Below are 14620 nucleotides of genomic sequence, written 5' to 3'. Positions count from 1 at the left end.
GGTGAAGGTGGCTGACAGCCGGGCAAAGATCCAGAGCATGGTTTATGAGGACTGCTGAATGTTTCCATTGTCACTCCGTGGTGCCTACATCTTTTCTTGCCTCTCCCTGGTCCGCCTTGAAAGAATTCCTTCACGCTTGATAGCCAGAAGGGCATCCAGTTCCGAGAACTGTGGGAGGTGGTGAGATTGATGCTGTTTGTTTTCGTGCTGCTGGAGGCTATGCCCTGCTGTCACCTCCCCCTCTCTCTAGGAAGGGAGGGTAGCAGCCAGGGACGGAGAAGCAATGTCATGTGACCTGCACGACCGGCGTGGTCGCCGACCTGGGGGGCGGGGGGTTCTGGGATGGCTGTTTGTTTCATGGGCCAGTGCACACTCTTTTGGTGGACAAACATCCCTTGGACTGTGGCCCAGAAAAGCACCGTGAAGGCAGGGAAGGCCTGCCTGCGTCTGGAGACCCTTCTGGGCAGGAAGGGAGTCAGACTTGTAAACAGTTATGGTAGTTTTCTGCCATAGAGGAAGGAGCTGTGTGACTTTGGGCCACTGACTTCACCTCTCTGTGCCTCAATGTCCTCCTCTGTAAGACGAAGATGATAATGTATCCTAATAGAGTTATTGTGAAGATACCATGAATTAATGTCTGATGTCCTGGCTACACTCAGGCCATCCTGGAGAAACCAGAGGAGGGGCCCTCCATGCAGTCTGGCAAGGAGCCCAGGGAAGGTGATGGTTCACAGAGAGGCTGAGGGATAAGCAGGACTTTGCCAGGCGGAGATAAGGAAGAGCATTCTGGGCCCAGAGGACAGGTTACTGGCCAAGGCACCAAAGAACTGCGCTTTGGAGCGGGAAGAATTCATCCCTGGCTGGACGGAGAGCAGAAAATGCTAGAGAAGAAGGTGGGGCCACATCTGGAAGCTTCCAGACACGCAGGTCGAGCCTGTAGCCGTCTGGCCACCTCCACCCCGCACTGGTGCTTGTTTGGAACCACCCCGATGGTCCGAGCTGCTCTGTCCCCTGTGTTTTCTTAGACCGAAAGCTCCAGAGGGCACAACCTTGCTGACCCTCCATGGTCTGGTCCTCAGCTGCAGCACAGAACCTTTACGCAGGAGACTCCATGAAGTTCTGTCCACCAAATCAGTGACTCTCCCCCTTGGTGCCGGCAAGTTCCTCCCCGTGCCTGCCATGGCCTGCTGACTCGAGTAGCCCTGAGTCTTAGCATTCTTTGGGACTCTGCGGTCCCTCGTATGAAGCTTCCCAAGACAGCTCCAGGCTGTCTCTGACCTCCTGCACTCCGATCCTGGGCTTGGCCTAGGCTGGCCTGGAGCCCCTCCTTGTGTGCGTCCCGCAGGGAGTGGAGGGCTGGATCTGGGAATGAGGCAGAGCTGGGGAAAAGCCCGTCTGGGTACTCCCCTGCACCCCACCCCGCACAGATCTTAGAGACAGAAGTGATAGAAGCTGCTGAGGACCACGTCTGACTTGCCCGGCAGATCAACAGGCCGACTGACGTCACTGGGTTTGAGTGCGGGAGGCCTTGTTTCCATCCTCAGCCACTGACTACAGGTGGCTGTGGCCACAGTGCTGGCAGTGACGTCCGGGGCATTGGGCCACGCGGCCTCCGCAAACACCAGCAGGAGCCTGCAGATTCCTCCCAACCCGCCAACCTCTGACCCGGGCCTGCGCTTCCTGGGGAAGGTGGTTCGTTCTGTTTTCCAAACCCATCTCCGAGGGACCGATAGCCGGCAAGGAGGACCAGAGCCCTGACTTAACTAACCGGCCCCGAAAACAGCAGCCTCGCACGGCTAATTTGCTTGTCTGTGATGGACAGGCACGTTCAGGCTGCGAGCGCCTGGTGGTCTCAGGACAGGGCTTCACCATCTGGTCGCTGTCACCGGGGAGGGGGAGAGCTGTCATCGGGCTGTGAGTCAGCATCGCTCATTTCCTCTCAGCACTGACTGCAGGACCCGGATCACAGGCAGTGGTGCGGTGGGGTGGGGAGCCGGGACCCTGGTACTCCCTCCCTGTCGCGTCCCCTCAAGGACCATGGGAAGCAGTGTCCACCTGGGATGGCTGCCTTCTAGATTGTCTGAGGGGGAGTTTAGTGGAGGAGGGTGCATTCGGAGACATTAGCCTCTGTCACCCACCGCTGAGTGCAAGCCAGTTTTGTTGAATCCTGAACAACATAGCAAGCAGATCAAATTACTGTTGGTTGTTGAAAGATATTTAAGGGGCGCCCGGGTGGCTCAGTCGGTTAAGTGTCCAACTTTGACTCAGGTCAGGATCTCGAGGTTCATGAGTTTAAGCCCTGCGTCGGGCTCTGTCCTGACAGCTCAGAGCCTGGATCCTGCTTCACATTCTGTGTCTCCCTTTCTCTCTCTGCCCCTCCTCCACTCACTCTCTCTCTCTCTCTCTCTCTCTCAGAAATAAATAAACATTTAAAAAAATCATTTAAACCTTCCATGCATCTGAGATTTGACCTTGGAGCTGGGAGGATCTTAAGTTGGGAGAGGATATGGCCTCTTCTGAGACACATTCTCCCTCCTGCCTCACCCACCCTGGCTCCAGGACACGGCTACCCTAAGGATGGGACAGGAGAGAATGACAGAGGGGAGGAGTTGCCCCAAGAAGCTGAACCTAGGTTCTGGAGGCCTCCCCAATTCGGTCTGTCCTGGCAGTAAGCTGAGGTGGTGGGCGTCAGCCCAATGCATGGTGTTTTCCAGAGGACAATTCCTTTTCCCTCACATCCCTCTCTTACTACAGGAATTGGGTCCCATGATTATGGAAGCCAAGATGCCCCATGATCTGCCAGCTGTAAGCCGGAGACCTGGGAAAGCTGGTGGTGTAGTCAGTTCTAGTCTGAAGGCCTGAGAGCCAGGAGCTCCGAGGTCTCAGCTCACTCAGAAAGAGCACATTTTGGGGGCACCTGGGTGGCTCAGTCGGTTGAGCGTCCGGCTTCAGCTCAGGTCATGATCTCACGGTCCGTGAGTTCGAGCCCCACATCGGGCTCTGTGCTGACAGCGCTGAGCCTGGAGCCTGCTTCGGATTCTGTTGTCTCCCTCTCTCTCTGCCCCTCCCCTGCTCATGCTCTGTCTCTCTGTGTCAAAAATAAAACATTAAAAAAAATTTTTTTTTAAAAAAGAAAGAGCACATTTTGTTCTGAATCCGCCATTTTGTTCTGAATCCACCATTTTGTTCTGAATCCGCCATTTTGTCCTATTCAGGCCCTCAGCACACTGGATGATGCACACGTGTTGGGAAGGGTGATCTTTTTACTCAGGCCACCCATTCAAATGTTAATCTCTTCTGGAAACGCCCTCGCAGACACACCCAGAAATAATGTTTTGACAGCTCTCTGGGCGACCAGTGTAAAATCAACCCTCACAAGGGGCAACCTCCTTCTCTATGGGGAGGGGAAGGAAAAACATACTACCACAAACCCTTCCTCCCACCAACTCCACAGCCCTGGATCCTGTCCCCTCCCCCCTTGCCTGGCCTTCTCCTCATACGACTGGGGGGAGCAGAGGGTGGCGTGTGAGGGTCGTGGGCCCAGAGCTTCCATGAGTGGGTCAACCTTGACAGCAAGACTCTGGCCTCAGTTTTTGGCTGCTCTCTTTAAGTTGTGAGGCACCTACCATATGTGGAGTCTGGTCACCAGTTCCCGAGTGATGGGGAAAGACCCCTCCGACAGAGTATTCACCAAGGTTTGCTAAACCACCAGGCCAAAAGCTGCAATGGACAATACCATAGACAGTTAATTTTATATTGTACCAGGTATTATGATAGGAAAAGGTAGGATTCAGTAGGCTGAGAGGGAAAGGTTAGGACCTGAGGGCCCTGGGTGGGGCAAAACACATATTTTGGAACAGTGCTGAGAGCTTCTGACCACAGCAAACCCCTCAGGCATAAGGTTCCTTTTAAGAATGTAACAGATACCCCCCTACGTGTCCTCAGGTTTCCCTCAGGAATCTGACGAAAGGCCTAGCTAAAAATAAGTAGTAGCCCATAAAATGTCTGAACCGCAAAGAACGGTATGGCCAGAGATCACCCCTCATACGACGGAAACCAGCCGATCAGGAACGGACAACCCAGCACGTAGAGCGATCCAGCCAATAAGGGTAGAACCCGAGAAGGAACAGGCGAAGGGAGGGAGGGCTGACCAGGACCTCAGAAAACAAGGGCGCTTGCTTATAGTCAGGGGCGTTCCCTTTCGAATGTCCCCTCTCTGTAAAGAGAGCTTTCCTGCCATTCTCCCTTTCTGATCTTCTACTCTAATAAACTTTGGCCTGCTACCGTTTGGTGTCCACCTCTTCGTTCTTCGAAGTGGTGAGACAAAGGAGCTCGGGTTTTGAGGTAAAAAAAATCCTCCAACAGTACCAGATCATAGAAAACATGGATGGGCCCCTGCCCCCGGTGCCTGACGCCAAGCTCCTGAAAAACCCTTGTAATTTCCTGGGTGTTAGCAAGTGTCTGTGTTCTAATAAGGAGACTTGGTGTGGGCTCTTAGATCAGGGCTGGTCACCAGAAAGAAGAAGCCCTGGTTAGGAGCTTGGCAGTTGAAACTTCCCCTTCCCCTGCATTCCGTTGATGAGGGAGAAGGGCGGAAAATGGAACTCACGATTGATCATGCAGACACGTGATGAAGCCTCTATAAAATCCCCAACGTAGAAGGTTCGGAGAGCTTCCCGGCTGGCGAACTCGTGGAGTTGCTGGGAAGGTGGTGGGGCCAAAGGGGGCAGAGAAGCTCCACGCCCCTTCCCGCCTACCCTGCCCTCTTGGGTCTGGATGTCCCATCTGGATGTTCATCTGTGTCCCTTCTCATATCCTTTTACAATAAAGCGGTAAAAGTAAGTCAGCGTTTCTGAGCTCTGTGAGCCCCCCTCACCCATTATTCAAACCCAAGGAGGGGTCATTGGAACCCCCAATCTATAGCTCGTGGGTCAATCGTAAGACACCCAGCAGGTGTCTCAAAGAATTGCTCATTGTGGGAATAACCCCCTCACATTGGGTGACCAGAAACGTCAAGTGAAGCGTGCTGTGTGAGTGCTGAAGCAGAGGCAGGGAAGAGAGACATAGTAGGGAAGAGCTGAGTTTCTCCCTACACAGGAAGAACAAAACTTTTTTTTTTTAATACTTATGTATGCATGTGTGTATGTATTTAACTTATTTGTTTCAATTAGAGCGTGCGCGTGTGCATGGGAGTTGGGGAGGAGCAGAGGGAGAGAAAGAGAATCTCAAGCAAACGTCACACTCGGCGTGGAGCTCGATGCGGGGCTCGATCCCACAACCCTGGGATCATGAGCTGAGCCGAAATCAAGAGTCGGAGCGCTCAACCGACTGTGCCTCCCAGGTGCCCCCCCCCCCCCCCCAGAGTGGGTTTTTCCTAAATACCGGGGGAGGCTAACTTTTCAAAGAACTACCACAGACACTTTCCCTTTTGATCTTCTTAACCGGCTGGTGAGATCGAGTGTAAGCCCTATAGTGGGTCCTTCCGTAGGCTTACGCCATGCACACGCAGCTAGTTAGCTTGTCGGAGCTTCAGAGCCCCCATCTGGAACATCAGGGATAATGGAAGCTGCCTCACAGGAGCGTCGAGAGAATTAACTCTTAAAAGGTAGGCAAAGCGCTCGGCACGGAATCTTCCAAACTCACCGTGGAGGCACCACCCACCCCACCCAGGGCCAGACAGACCTGAATAGGTGGAGGAAGGAAGGAGCAGGAGAGCAGGAAGGGAGGCAGGGCTCTGGAATCAGGCCACGTGGACTCAGGACCCCCTCTGTCACTTAGTAGCTGTGTGATCTTAAGTGAGTCACTTAACTTCCTCAATCACTTCTGCCCCGTGGGCTGACCCACAACCCTTGAAAAGAACCCATTTACCTTAAAGCAGGACCTTACAGTAATGTGGATCTTCCTTCTAGCCTTTGCCAGTGACCTGGGCCCCTTAGCAGGTAATTCTGCACTGAAGAAAGGACGTAGTGAGGATCCACCTGAAAAGGACAGCAATATATCTTCATGATCTGCTCTCTGGATTATATCTGTCTTCTGTCTCTGCGGCACAATTGCTCTGATTGTCTCATCACCCCACACGGGTGTAATGCTAGCCTGCGACATTGCTGATGTCAAGCTAGCGGCTAGCGGGTCATGCAAAGTAGAAAGGTAGAAAGTAACAGGTGTTGACGTGCTTTTGGAAGATACATGTGCGCTACAAGACAGGCAATGTATCCCCTAAAAATGCAAGGACTTGGCCCTTGCTGAAGTTTCTGGGGCTCTGGTGTCTGGGGTTTTGGTGTCTGGGGATCACTGAAGTTTCTGGGGTTCTGGTGTCTGGGACATATTGGGGTATTTGCTTCAAAGTGAAAGAGAAACTGACTCACTCTATCCCCTCTGCAAAGAAGGAGGTATGATGCTCTGTGAACTCATTTGGGCTTTGGAAGGAGCATAGAAATAACCGAACACGATGGTTGGTGGAGCTTTTCTGATTCATTTACTGAGTAAACCAGAAGACGTCCACTTTGGAGCGGGGCTCAGAGCAAGAGAAGGCTCTTTAGCTGGTCCAGGCTATGATGTAAGCGGCTGTGCTCTTTGGGTTTTATAATCCAGTAGATCCCATGGTGCTAAGTTTCTTTAGTAGATCATTGATTAGAGAATCAGCAGAAGCCCTAAGATTTGGAAATAAAGTTATGATTTGTTCAGCAAACACGTATTCTTTTTTTGCGGGGGGTGGGAGGGCTGGTAGAGAAATGGTATCCCCAACCAGAAGATGTCAGATGATCACACATCCCGTGTTTCCTTCTATTAGCTGGGCGTTATCTGCTTCACCAGACCATGAAATTGAGCATGGCTTGCAACATTCCATCACGACGTAAAAGGGGTATCGAGACCCCTGGGCCTACGCATGTCCTGAAGGTCAGGGGTGTACCTAGCATATTTGACACCCAGAGTCAGAGGTGTCCTGGTAAATATTTAACAGCCAACCCTCTCAGGCAGGGGACGGGGGAGCCCTGATATGTCATGCTTGCAGGTTTCCATGGTGTAAACACAACCACTGCGGCTGATTCCGAGCTATCCACATGACATCACTGAACACAGAAGTGGAAAGACACTTCACGATGGCCTTTTACGAGCCAGCGCAAGCTGGCTCCAGGGCACCACTGCCCAGAGTGGATAATTTTGTGTTTCAAATCCCCTTCCTCTATGCGATAAGATTCTTTTCAGGAAACCTTCATGAAATGAAAGGAATAATAAAAGCCAGAAAAGAAGCACAGAGAGTGAAAACTTTCTTTGATTGTAATCAGGCCGGTCAAGGTTTTTTCAATAAAAAATAAAATTAATATATGGCAAAAGAAAAGGAGAAAAGGACCGGACATATGGTTTCTGGGCAGGCATTTAAGGAGATTAGAAGCCCCACTTTATCCTCACTAGTACAAAGCTAGACCAACTGAAAAATCAACAACTCTTCTTAAATTTGTCAGAGAAGTGAGATCACAGGACCAATTGCTAGCCCCAGAACGGGAAAGACTGACAGGCAGACCCTGTCTGTCAGGGCATCACAACTCATCTGCGAAGAAACCATGAGCTGAAATCTCTGTGCGAACCAGGGTCAGCACAGGGCAACCAAAGTAACTGGAGAATTTCTGGAAGCTCAGTGTGGAGATAAAAACTCCAGGAAGACCCAGTCATGGGCGTTTACCTTCAGGAGTTCTACCAGGTCCTCAGAGTGAATCTGAGAGAAAAGCCCCCTGGTGCTTCCAACAAGGAGAAGGGAAAATGAGGCCAGAACAAGGGCGCCTGGGTGGCTCAGTCGGCTGAGCGTCCGACTTTGGCTCAGGTGATGATCTCATGGTTTGTGAGCTCGAGCCCCACATCCAGCTTGCTGCTGTCAGCAAAAACCCACTTCAGATCCTCTGTTCTCCTCTCTCTCTGCCCCTTCCCCCGCCTCTCTCTCTCTCTCAAAAACAAATAAAACACTAAAAAAAAAAAAAAAAAAAAAAGAAGAGGCTAGAACGTTCTGTTCTTCTTAACAAGACCTGCTCTCAGGAGACACTTTCAACAAAGCGGAAGCTTCTAGGATTTTATCAGAGGTAGTCTACCAAGATCCTCTCAGATCTGGCTTGAGTTATCATGATCGAGAATCCTAGCTTCTTAACCACTTCTGAGACCTGATTCAATTCATAGACCTAGAACCCATGAAAAGAACCCATTATCCTTAAAGCAGGATAATGGAAAAGAGGAGGATGGTAAAAAGAAGAAAAGTAATAAATTAATACTTTCAATTTATTAACTGGTTTTTTTTTATGAAAAAAGGGAAAATGCTTTTATCCATTGTTCTAGCACAGCGACGAAGAACACGAGTCTCTAATTCTGATCCTTAACTTCTGCAGTTTGTTGATGACTTCATCAGAATTGATCTTCGAATATTAATATTCAGGGGAGAGGATAGTCCAATGTGACAGTCGATCGTTGCTCAGGGCCGATCAAAGACCATGTTTTGTTAATCATCGTTCGAAAAAATGTCTTACACGTGGAGCAACAGACAAATCATTTTTGTAAATAAGGTTTTGTTGGAACATAGCCGCACATATTTATTTACAATTTGTTTATAGCTACTTTCATAATGCAACAGCAGAGTTGAGTTGTAGCAGACCCCCTTGCTTGCATGAGGGTCAAGGTAAACGATAATCAATGATTCTTAAAATCACAAATCAAAATTATTCAAGTAAAGATGAAATTTTTAATTTAGTTTACTTTTTGGAAAATTCAAGTCAATCCTATTAAGTGGTTTTATAAAATGAAAATTAGCCACAATTCCAGCATTCTATGATTATCTCGTTGTCAATATAAAGAATTAATGTTGGGGCACTTGGGTGGCTCAGCTGGTTAAGCCTCCGACTTCTGCTCAGGTCATGATCTCACAGTTTGTGGGTTCCAGCCCTGCGTTGGGCTCTGTGCTGATAGCTCAGAGCCTAGAGCCTGCTTTGGATTCTGTGTCTCCCTCTCTCTGTGCCCCTCCCCTACTTGCTCTCTCTCTCTAAAAAATAAATAAACATTAAAAAATTGGTGTTATAATTCATCATGTAATTTCTAATATAGATGTACATCTATACAAAATTGAGGGGCAAATGAATTGTTTAAAAAAATCTTTAAGACCCGATGCAGGGCTTGAACTCACGAACCGCGAGATCATGACCTGAGCCGAAATCGGGCACTTAACCAACTGAATCACCCAGGCGTCCCTCAAAATGAATTGTTTAATATGGTAAAATATTTCTCAGTCACTCATGCAAAATATCAGCTCTGCTGTTGTGAGAAACATGCTCATTGTCACGTACCTTCTGAATCATGATTTGAGACAGGAAGAGTAGAATATGCCAGAAGCTGATGCACTGCATGTGAAGTAACTGGAATTAAAATAAAAATTAGAAAAAAAAAAAAAAAAGGAAGAAACAGGAAGAGAAGAAAGAAAATGGGTGCTCAACAATAGTAGGGAACAATATTCGATTACTGAGAATATGCTACTGAAATAAACTGCATTCATGCTGAGAGCATCCAACAAGTTCAATAACTTTATTTTCTCTTAGATACGAGTTTCCACTGCTCAAACCTTCCTCACGTTTGGAAGCGGTGTCTGTCTCTCACGTGAGCAGAGACAACTCCTCACAGATTCAGATCCCTTTCGTTTCGGAGGATGTGGGACGAGAGGTAGAGAGATATTTCCCCGGGGCCTGAGTGATGTTGGCCATGGGGATGGGTGCTTAGGGTGATGGGCGGTGATGCACCAGAACTTAGCTCTGGATTCTGTGTGTTGTCTAATTAGTAAGTCTGGGAGTGTGTGTGTGTGTGTGTGTGTGTGTGTGTGTGTTTATAAGACGTGGGTCCCTCTGAAGTATGGCGGCCTCGCTTGGGTCTCCAACCTCTGGGGTCTTTAGATTTGTGCCTGACAACGCTGTCCTCGTCTTTCTGCTGGGATTTTCAGTTCTTTCCTCAGATTCCACCAGGCCTCTCAGTACCCTTCTAATGACTTTTTTTTTCCCCTTTGGCTGGTCTGTTTTCTGTTACTTGAAATGAAGAGAACCCTAACTACCACATCATGTAAGGGATTATCTGCATGCCCAAATTATAAGGCTGGGTCAGGCATAAACCAGCCTGTGGAGAAAGCCTCTCTCCAGACTATTTTCTGAGGACACAGTTGCGGTCTCATAACAGCCTGTCGGTGCCACCAGCCCTTGGAAAAGGGGCTCGGTCAGACGGACCTGAAATTGTGTGACCTTGAGCAAGTTACTTAACCCCTCTGAGCCTCAGTTTCTCCCTCTGTGAAGGGGCACCATCCCTCAGAAGGGCGAAACATCTGGGCCCTGCCAACCCAGAAAGCGTCTTTGTATGAATGAGAAAAAAAAGAGCTGTCTGGGCACAGGGCTTGGTGAGTGGGCTGCAGGCTGGACCTGAGCGCCGCACCCCCCCCCCTCCCCGCCCCGGCCTCAGCTAGGTGCTTTGGTGAAGGGCACAGTCTGCGTGTTGAGGTGGCCCTGGGTGCTGGCCACCAGCAGTTGAGGCGAGGTACACAGAGCCCCCGTGTGCAGCTGCCTTCTCCTTCTCGAGTCTCAGCCCGGCCACAAACAGCACAGAAAACCAGCTTGCAAGGTGTGGGGGTGAGGACAAAGGGGATGAAGTGATCGGAGAGAGGGATGCCACGCAAAATCTCCTAGCAGCGGGGCTGACCTCCGTGTCACGCCGACCCTCCCGTCTGTGTGCCTTTGGGCCTTTGGGAGAAATGGGAAGGGTGCTCCCTGATTCTGGCAATCCTTAATTCACTTATCTGGCCAGTTTGGCGAACACCGGGCTGGATCTGTAGCCAGCCCTCCTCGAGAGGGCCAGAGAGAGGCGGGGACAGAGGATCCGAAGTGGGCTGACGGCAGTGAGTCCGATGCGGGGCTCAAACTCACAAACTACGAGATCATGACCTGAGCCAGAGTCAGATGCTTAACGCACTGAGCCACCCAGGTGCCCTGAGACCAGTTTTTAACAAAGTGGTTCTTTCCTAGTTTCCTGTTTGGCCTGTGCTGTGGGTGGGGGTCCCGGGGAAGCAGACAGAGATGGAGATTTGCCCGTGGGGATCTTATTAGGGGTGCTCTGGGGAGACACGCCTATGGAAGGGAAGGAAAAGACACAGAGTGGGCAGAGGAAGGGTCCAGCTGCCAGGTAGTAGGGGCCTCTGCTCACCCTGAAGTCAACTCTGAAGATGTGGCCCAGTCTTTGTATCCTGTGTCATCCATCAGTCATTGACAGGTGGCCCTGAGGAAGGGGGGGGTGCCCTTGGCTGTGTGGGGAGGGGCGGAACAGGGAGAGCTGACTAAGGAGGCATCCCAGAGACTGGGGAATAAGTCCACCTTGCTATTGTGCTTCTTTGTACATCTCTGCTGAGGACCTCAGACATGACGGGGGGATCGGCAGAGACTCAGTGAGGGGGCTCATGGGGTCCTTCCATAGTGGGGACCCCTGCCTGGGGAGGGAGGGACCGGTGCAGGACAGGCCTAGTTCAGGAGGAGTGTCTGGGAACCAGGAAGCCACATCCTGCTGGAAGCAGGGTCGGGGACGCCTCCAACTTCAATGTCCCCTGAGGGAAGACCCGCTGTGCCCCTGCAGGGATCCGGGAGGATGGCAGAGGGAGGGCGCCAGGGAGGGAGCAGACCCAGCGACGGCCTCGGTGATTTGGGGCCAGCCGCCTGAATGAGCGCTGCCGGTTTCCTCTAGGGCAGGTTTTTCAACAGCGGAAAGAAGATTCGGGATGGTGGAGAGCGCCTGACTGCCTTTGGGGTCCCTCCGTGACTCAGAGCATTTTCCAGCTCGCTGAACGGGGGCCCTGCTGTGTGAGGTTTTCTCCTGAGCTCTGGCGGATGCATAATGAATGGGGAATTTAATCCATATGCTGATGATTCCTTTACCCTGAACTCATCTGCAGACGGCTCCTAAGAGCCCTTTGATGTCCAGCAGGACTGGGAGCCTTTTTATGAGATGTTTTATGCTCTCTCCCCACCCACTACTCCCCGTTTATGTCGAAGGAACGGAAGTTGTGTTTTTTGGAGTCTAAATGGACTCAGACTTGGAAAGTTTCAAGTTCTAAATTCTAAGCTCGCAGGGTTCCCTTGGGCTCCAGGCTTGGCAACCTCTTCTCTTCCAGCCGGGGCCCTTGCAGCACAATTCAGGAGGCCTGGTTTGCAGGCCCGGATCCCAGGCCGGGGTGGGTCAGAACTGGGAGCACCAGGAAGGCAGGGCTGTGGTCCTTGCTCCCGATGCCCAGGTCAGGGGCTGTCTCTGGGCAGAGGCAGAGAGTGTGGGGGGTGACAGGAGGACCGGCCTGGCCTCCTCCTCCACCCAGGGCCTCCGCCAGAAGCCGCATCACTCATTTGCTTGTTCCATTGGGCTAAGGCATTTTCTCTCCAAATCTAGCAGCATTGCGAGTATTCATGATCTGAGCAGTCATCAGCACGCTACTGGGAGGTCACTTTTCAGCTGGGAGGCTCTCGCAGGCAGTGGGACACAGGATGGCATGCCCTCATGCCAGGAGAGGAGTCCCAGGTGGGTAAGAGAGTGCCAGAGACTAAAAGCCAGCTCCCGGGGACTCCGGGGACTCCGGGCTTGCTCTCCTTTCCTAGGGGTCTGGATGGGATTTGCAGAGCACAGCGGGGGTGCCGGCTGACTCAGGCAGCAGGCAGATGGAGACTCCAAACTAGAGGGACCGTGTTCAGAAGAAAAGGCAAGTCTCCAAGATCATGCGTGCGTGCGAGCACATGTGCGTGCACGTGAGTTGGGGGCACAGGGCAGTTTCCTGAGCTGTGGACATGGGCTGAAGTTGCTTTTCGTAGCTGCCTGGCACTTTGACCCTGGGGAGGGGTAGATATTAAACGCAGGAACCCGATGGACCAGGAGGGCGGAGGTCAAGCTTGAACAGGGAGCAGTTTTCCCAGAGAAGGGAGAGATTGGGTTCAAAATGCGGAGGAGGCATAAGGATTCTCTTGGGATACGAGGGTGAAGGACAAGGAAGCGGGGAGAGAAGACCAGAGATGAGCAATGGGTACTGGGGGGGGGGGGTGCTTTTGTGGTAGAGAAGGTGTCCTTTGCTTCTGCTAACTGTGCCCCTGGTGACACTGTGGGAGATTACACCTGTCACGCAGGAGAAGAGGGAGGTTTGAGGTGGCTAACCTCATTCCCACCTGGTTTGCATTTTCCAGTGGCAAAGACACCTTGCTCCGTGTCTTGTGGATACATCTGGTTCAGAACGCTTGGGAATGTTAGCAGTCCTGGGACTGCACATGTCCCCACCATTTCATGTTATCACAACCTTGCCTGGAGATAGGGACAGGGGGCTGGAAGTGCTGCTCATCATTTGTCTTATATGGGAGATAAAGAAAAAGAGGTTCAGGGGCACCTGGGTAGCTCAGTCGGTTAAGTGTCTTGACTTCGGCTCAGGTCATGATCTCACGGTCCACAAGTTCAGGCCCCGCGTCGGGCTCGGTGCTGACGGCTCAGGGCCGGGTGCCTGCTTCGGATGCTGTGTCTCCCTCTCTCTCTGTCCTTCCCCTGCTCGTGCTCTGTTTCTCTCTCTCTCAAAAACAAACATTAAAAAGAATAAAGAAATGGAGGTTCAGAGACATCATGTGACTTGCCGAAGGTCACACGGTGAGCTAGAGGCAGAATTGGGGCTCGAACCAAACCGCCTGTGCCAGGGCTCCTGGATGGGCCTCCTCGTTATCTCCCCAAGGTGAGGGTTGGCTCTGTTTCAGGGCTGCTCTGTGGGGGCAAATCCGCACACAGAGCACAGGCACTCAGCAGGACACTCAGCAATATGATGATGAGTCCGATGGCTCCTGTGGACAGACCCGGGAACAGACACAGATAACAGGTGCACAGGGGTGCACGGGGAGAGGTGAGCACACTGCAGGGGCCCTGAACCCAGGCTGGGCAGAAAGCATGGAGGAGGGTAGTCTGGGAATGCTTCCTGCAGGAGGAGCCGCTGGGCTGAAGGGAACAACGGAGAGAGGAGACAGAGGGAACAGCAGAGCCGAGGCGGGAGGTGGAAAGAGCACCGCATGGGAGATTGTAGGTATGAGCAGGTTGGTGCAGTAAAGGTGAAGTACAAGGGCAGGAGGAGTGAACCAGGAAGCTGGGGAGACAGGATACCTTCTTCCCGGGGAAGGGGAGCCTCCTGTCTTCTAGGGTCTGGACTTTGTCTTGGAGACAAAGCAGACTTGTTTCAACATGGCAAGGTTTGCATCTAGAACAGTCTTTCCTCCTGGGGAAAAGCAGACGGGGAGGGGGAAAGGCCGAGGTGGGAGGCCAGTGAGGAGGCTGCTGGAATAACACTCTTGGCCCCCGACCAGAGGTGAGGGTGGCAGTGGGGACAGAGAAGGGACAGGATGTGGTGGGCATGGGTGGGGGTGGAGGGTGAGGGTCTGGATGACTCCCAAATGGAGAAACTGGTTGGTGAGGCGCCCATGGTCACGGTCTTATGGCCCAGGCCAGGAAGGACTTCCCATGACACCTGAACAGCTGAGTGAACATCTCCTGAAACTAAGAGAGGGGGAGGGACAGGGAGAGAGGGAGATGGGGAGACTAACTCCCGGCACATCGGTCC

This window comes from Prionailurus viverrinus, chromosome C1 (assembly GCF_022837055.1).
Source record: "Prionailurus viverrinus isolate Anna chromosome C1, UM_Priviv_1.0, whole genome shotgun sequence".
In the NCBI taxonomy this organism is placed as follows: domain Eukaryota; kingdom Metazoa; phylum Chordata; class Mammalia; order Carnivora; family Felidae; genus Prionailurus; species Prionailurus viverrinus.
Note: the sequence above shows the minus strand (reverse complement) of the source record.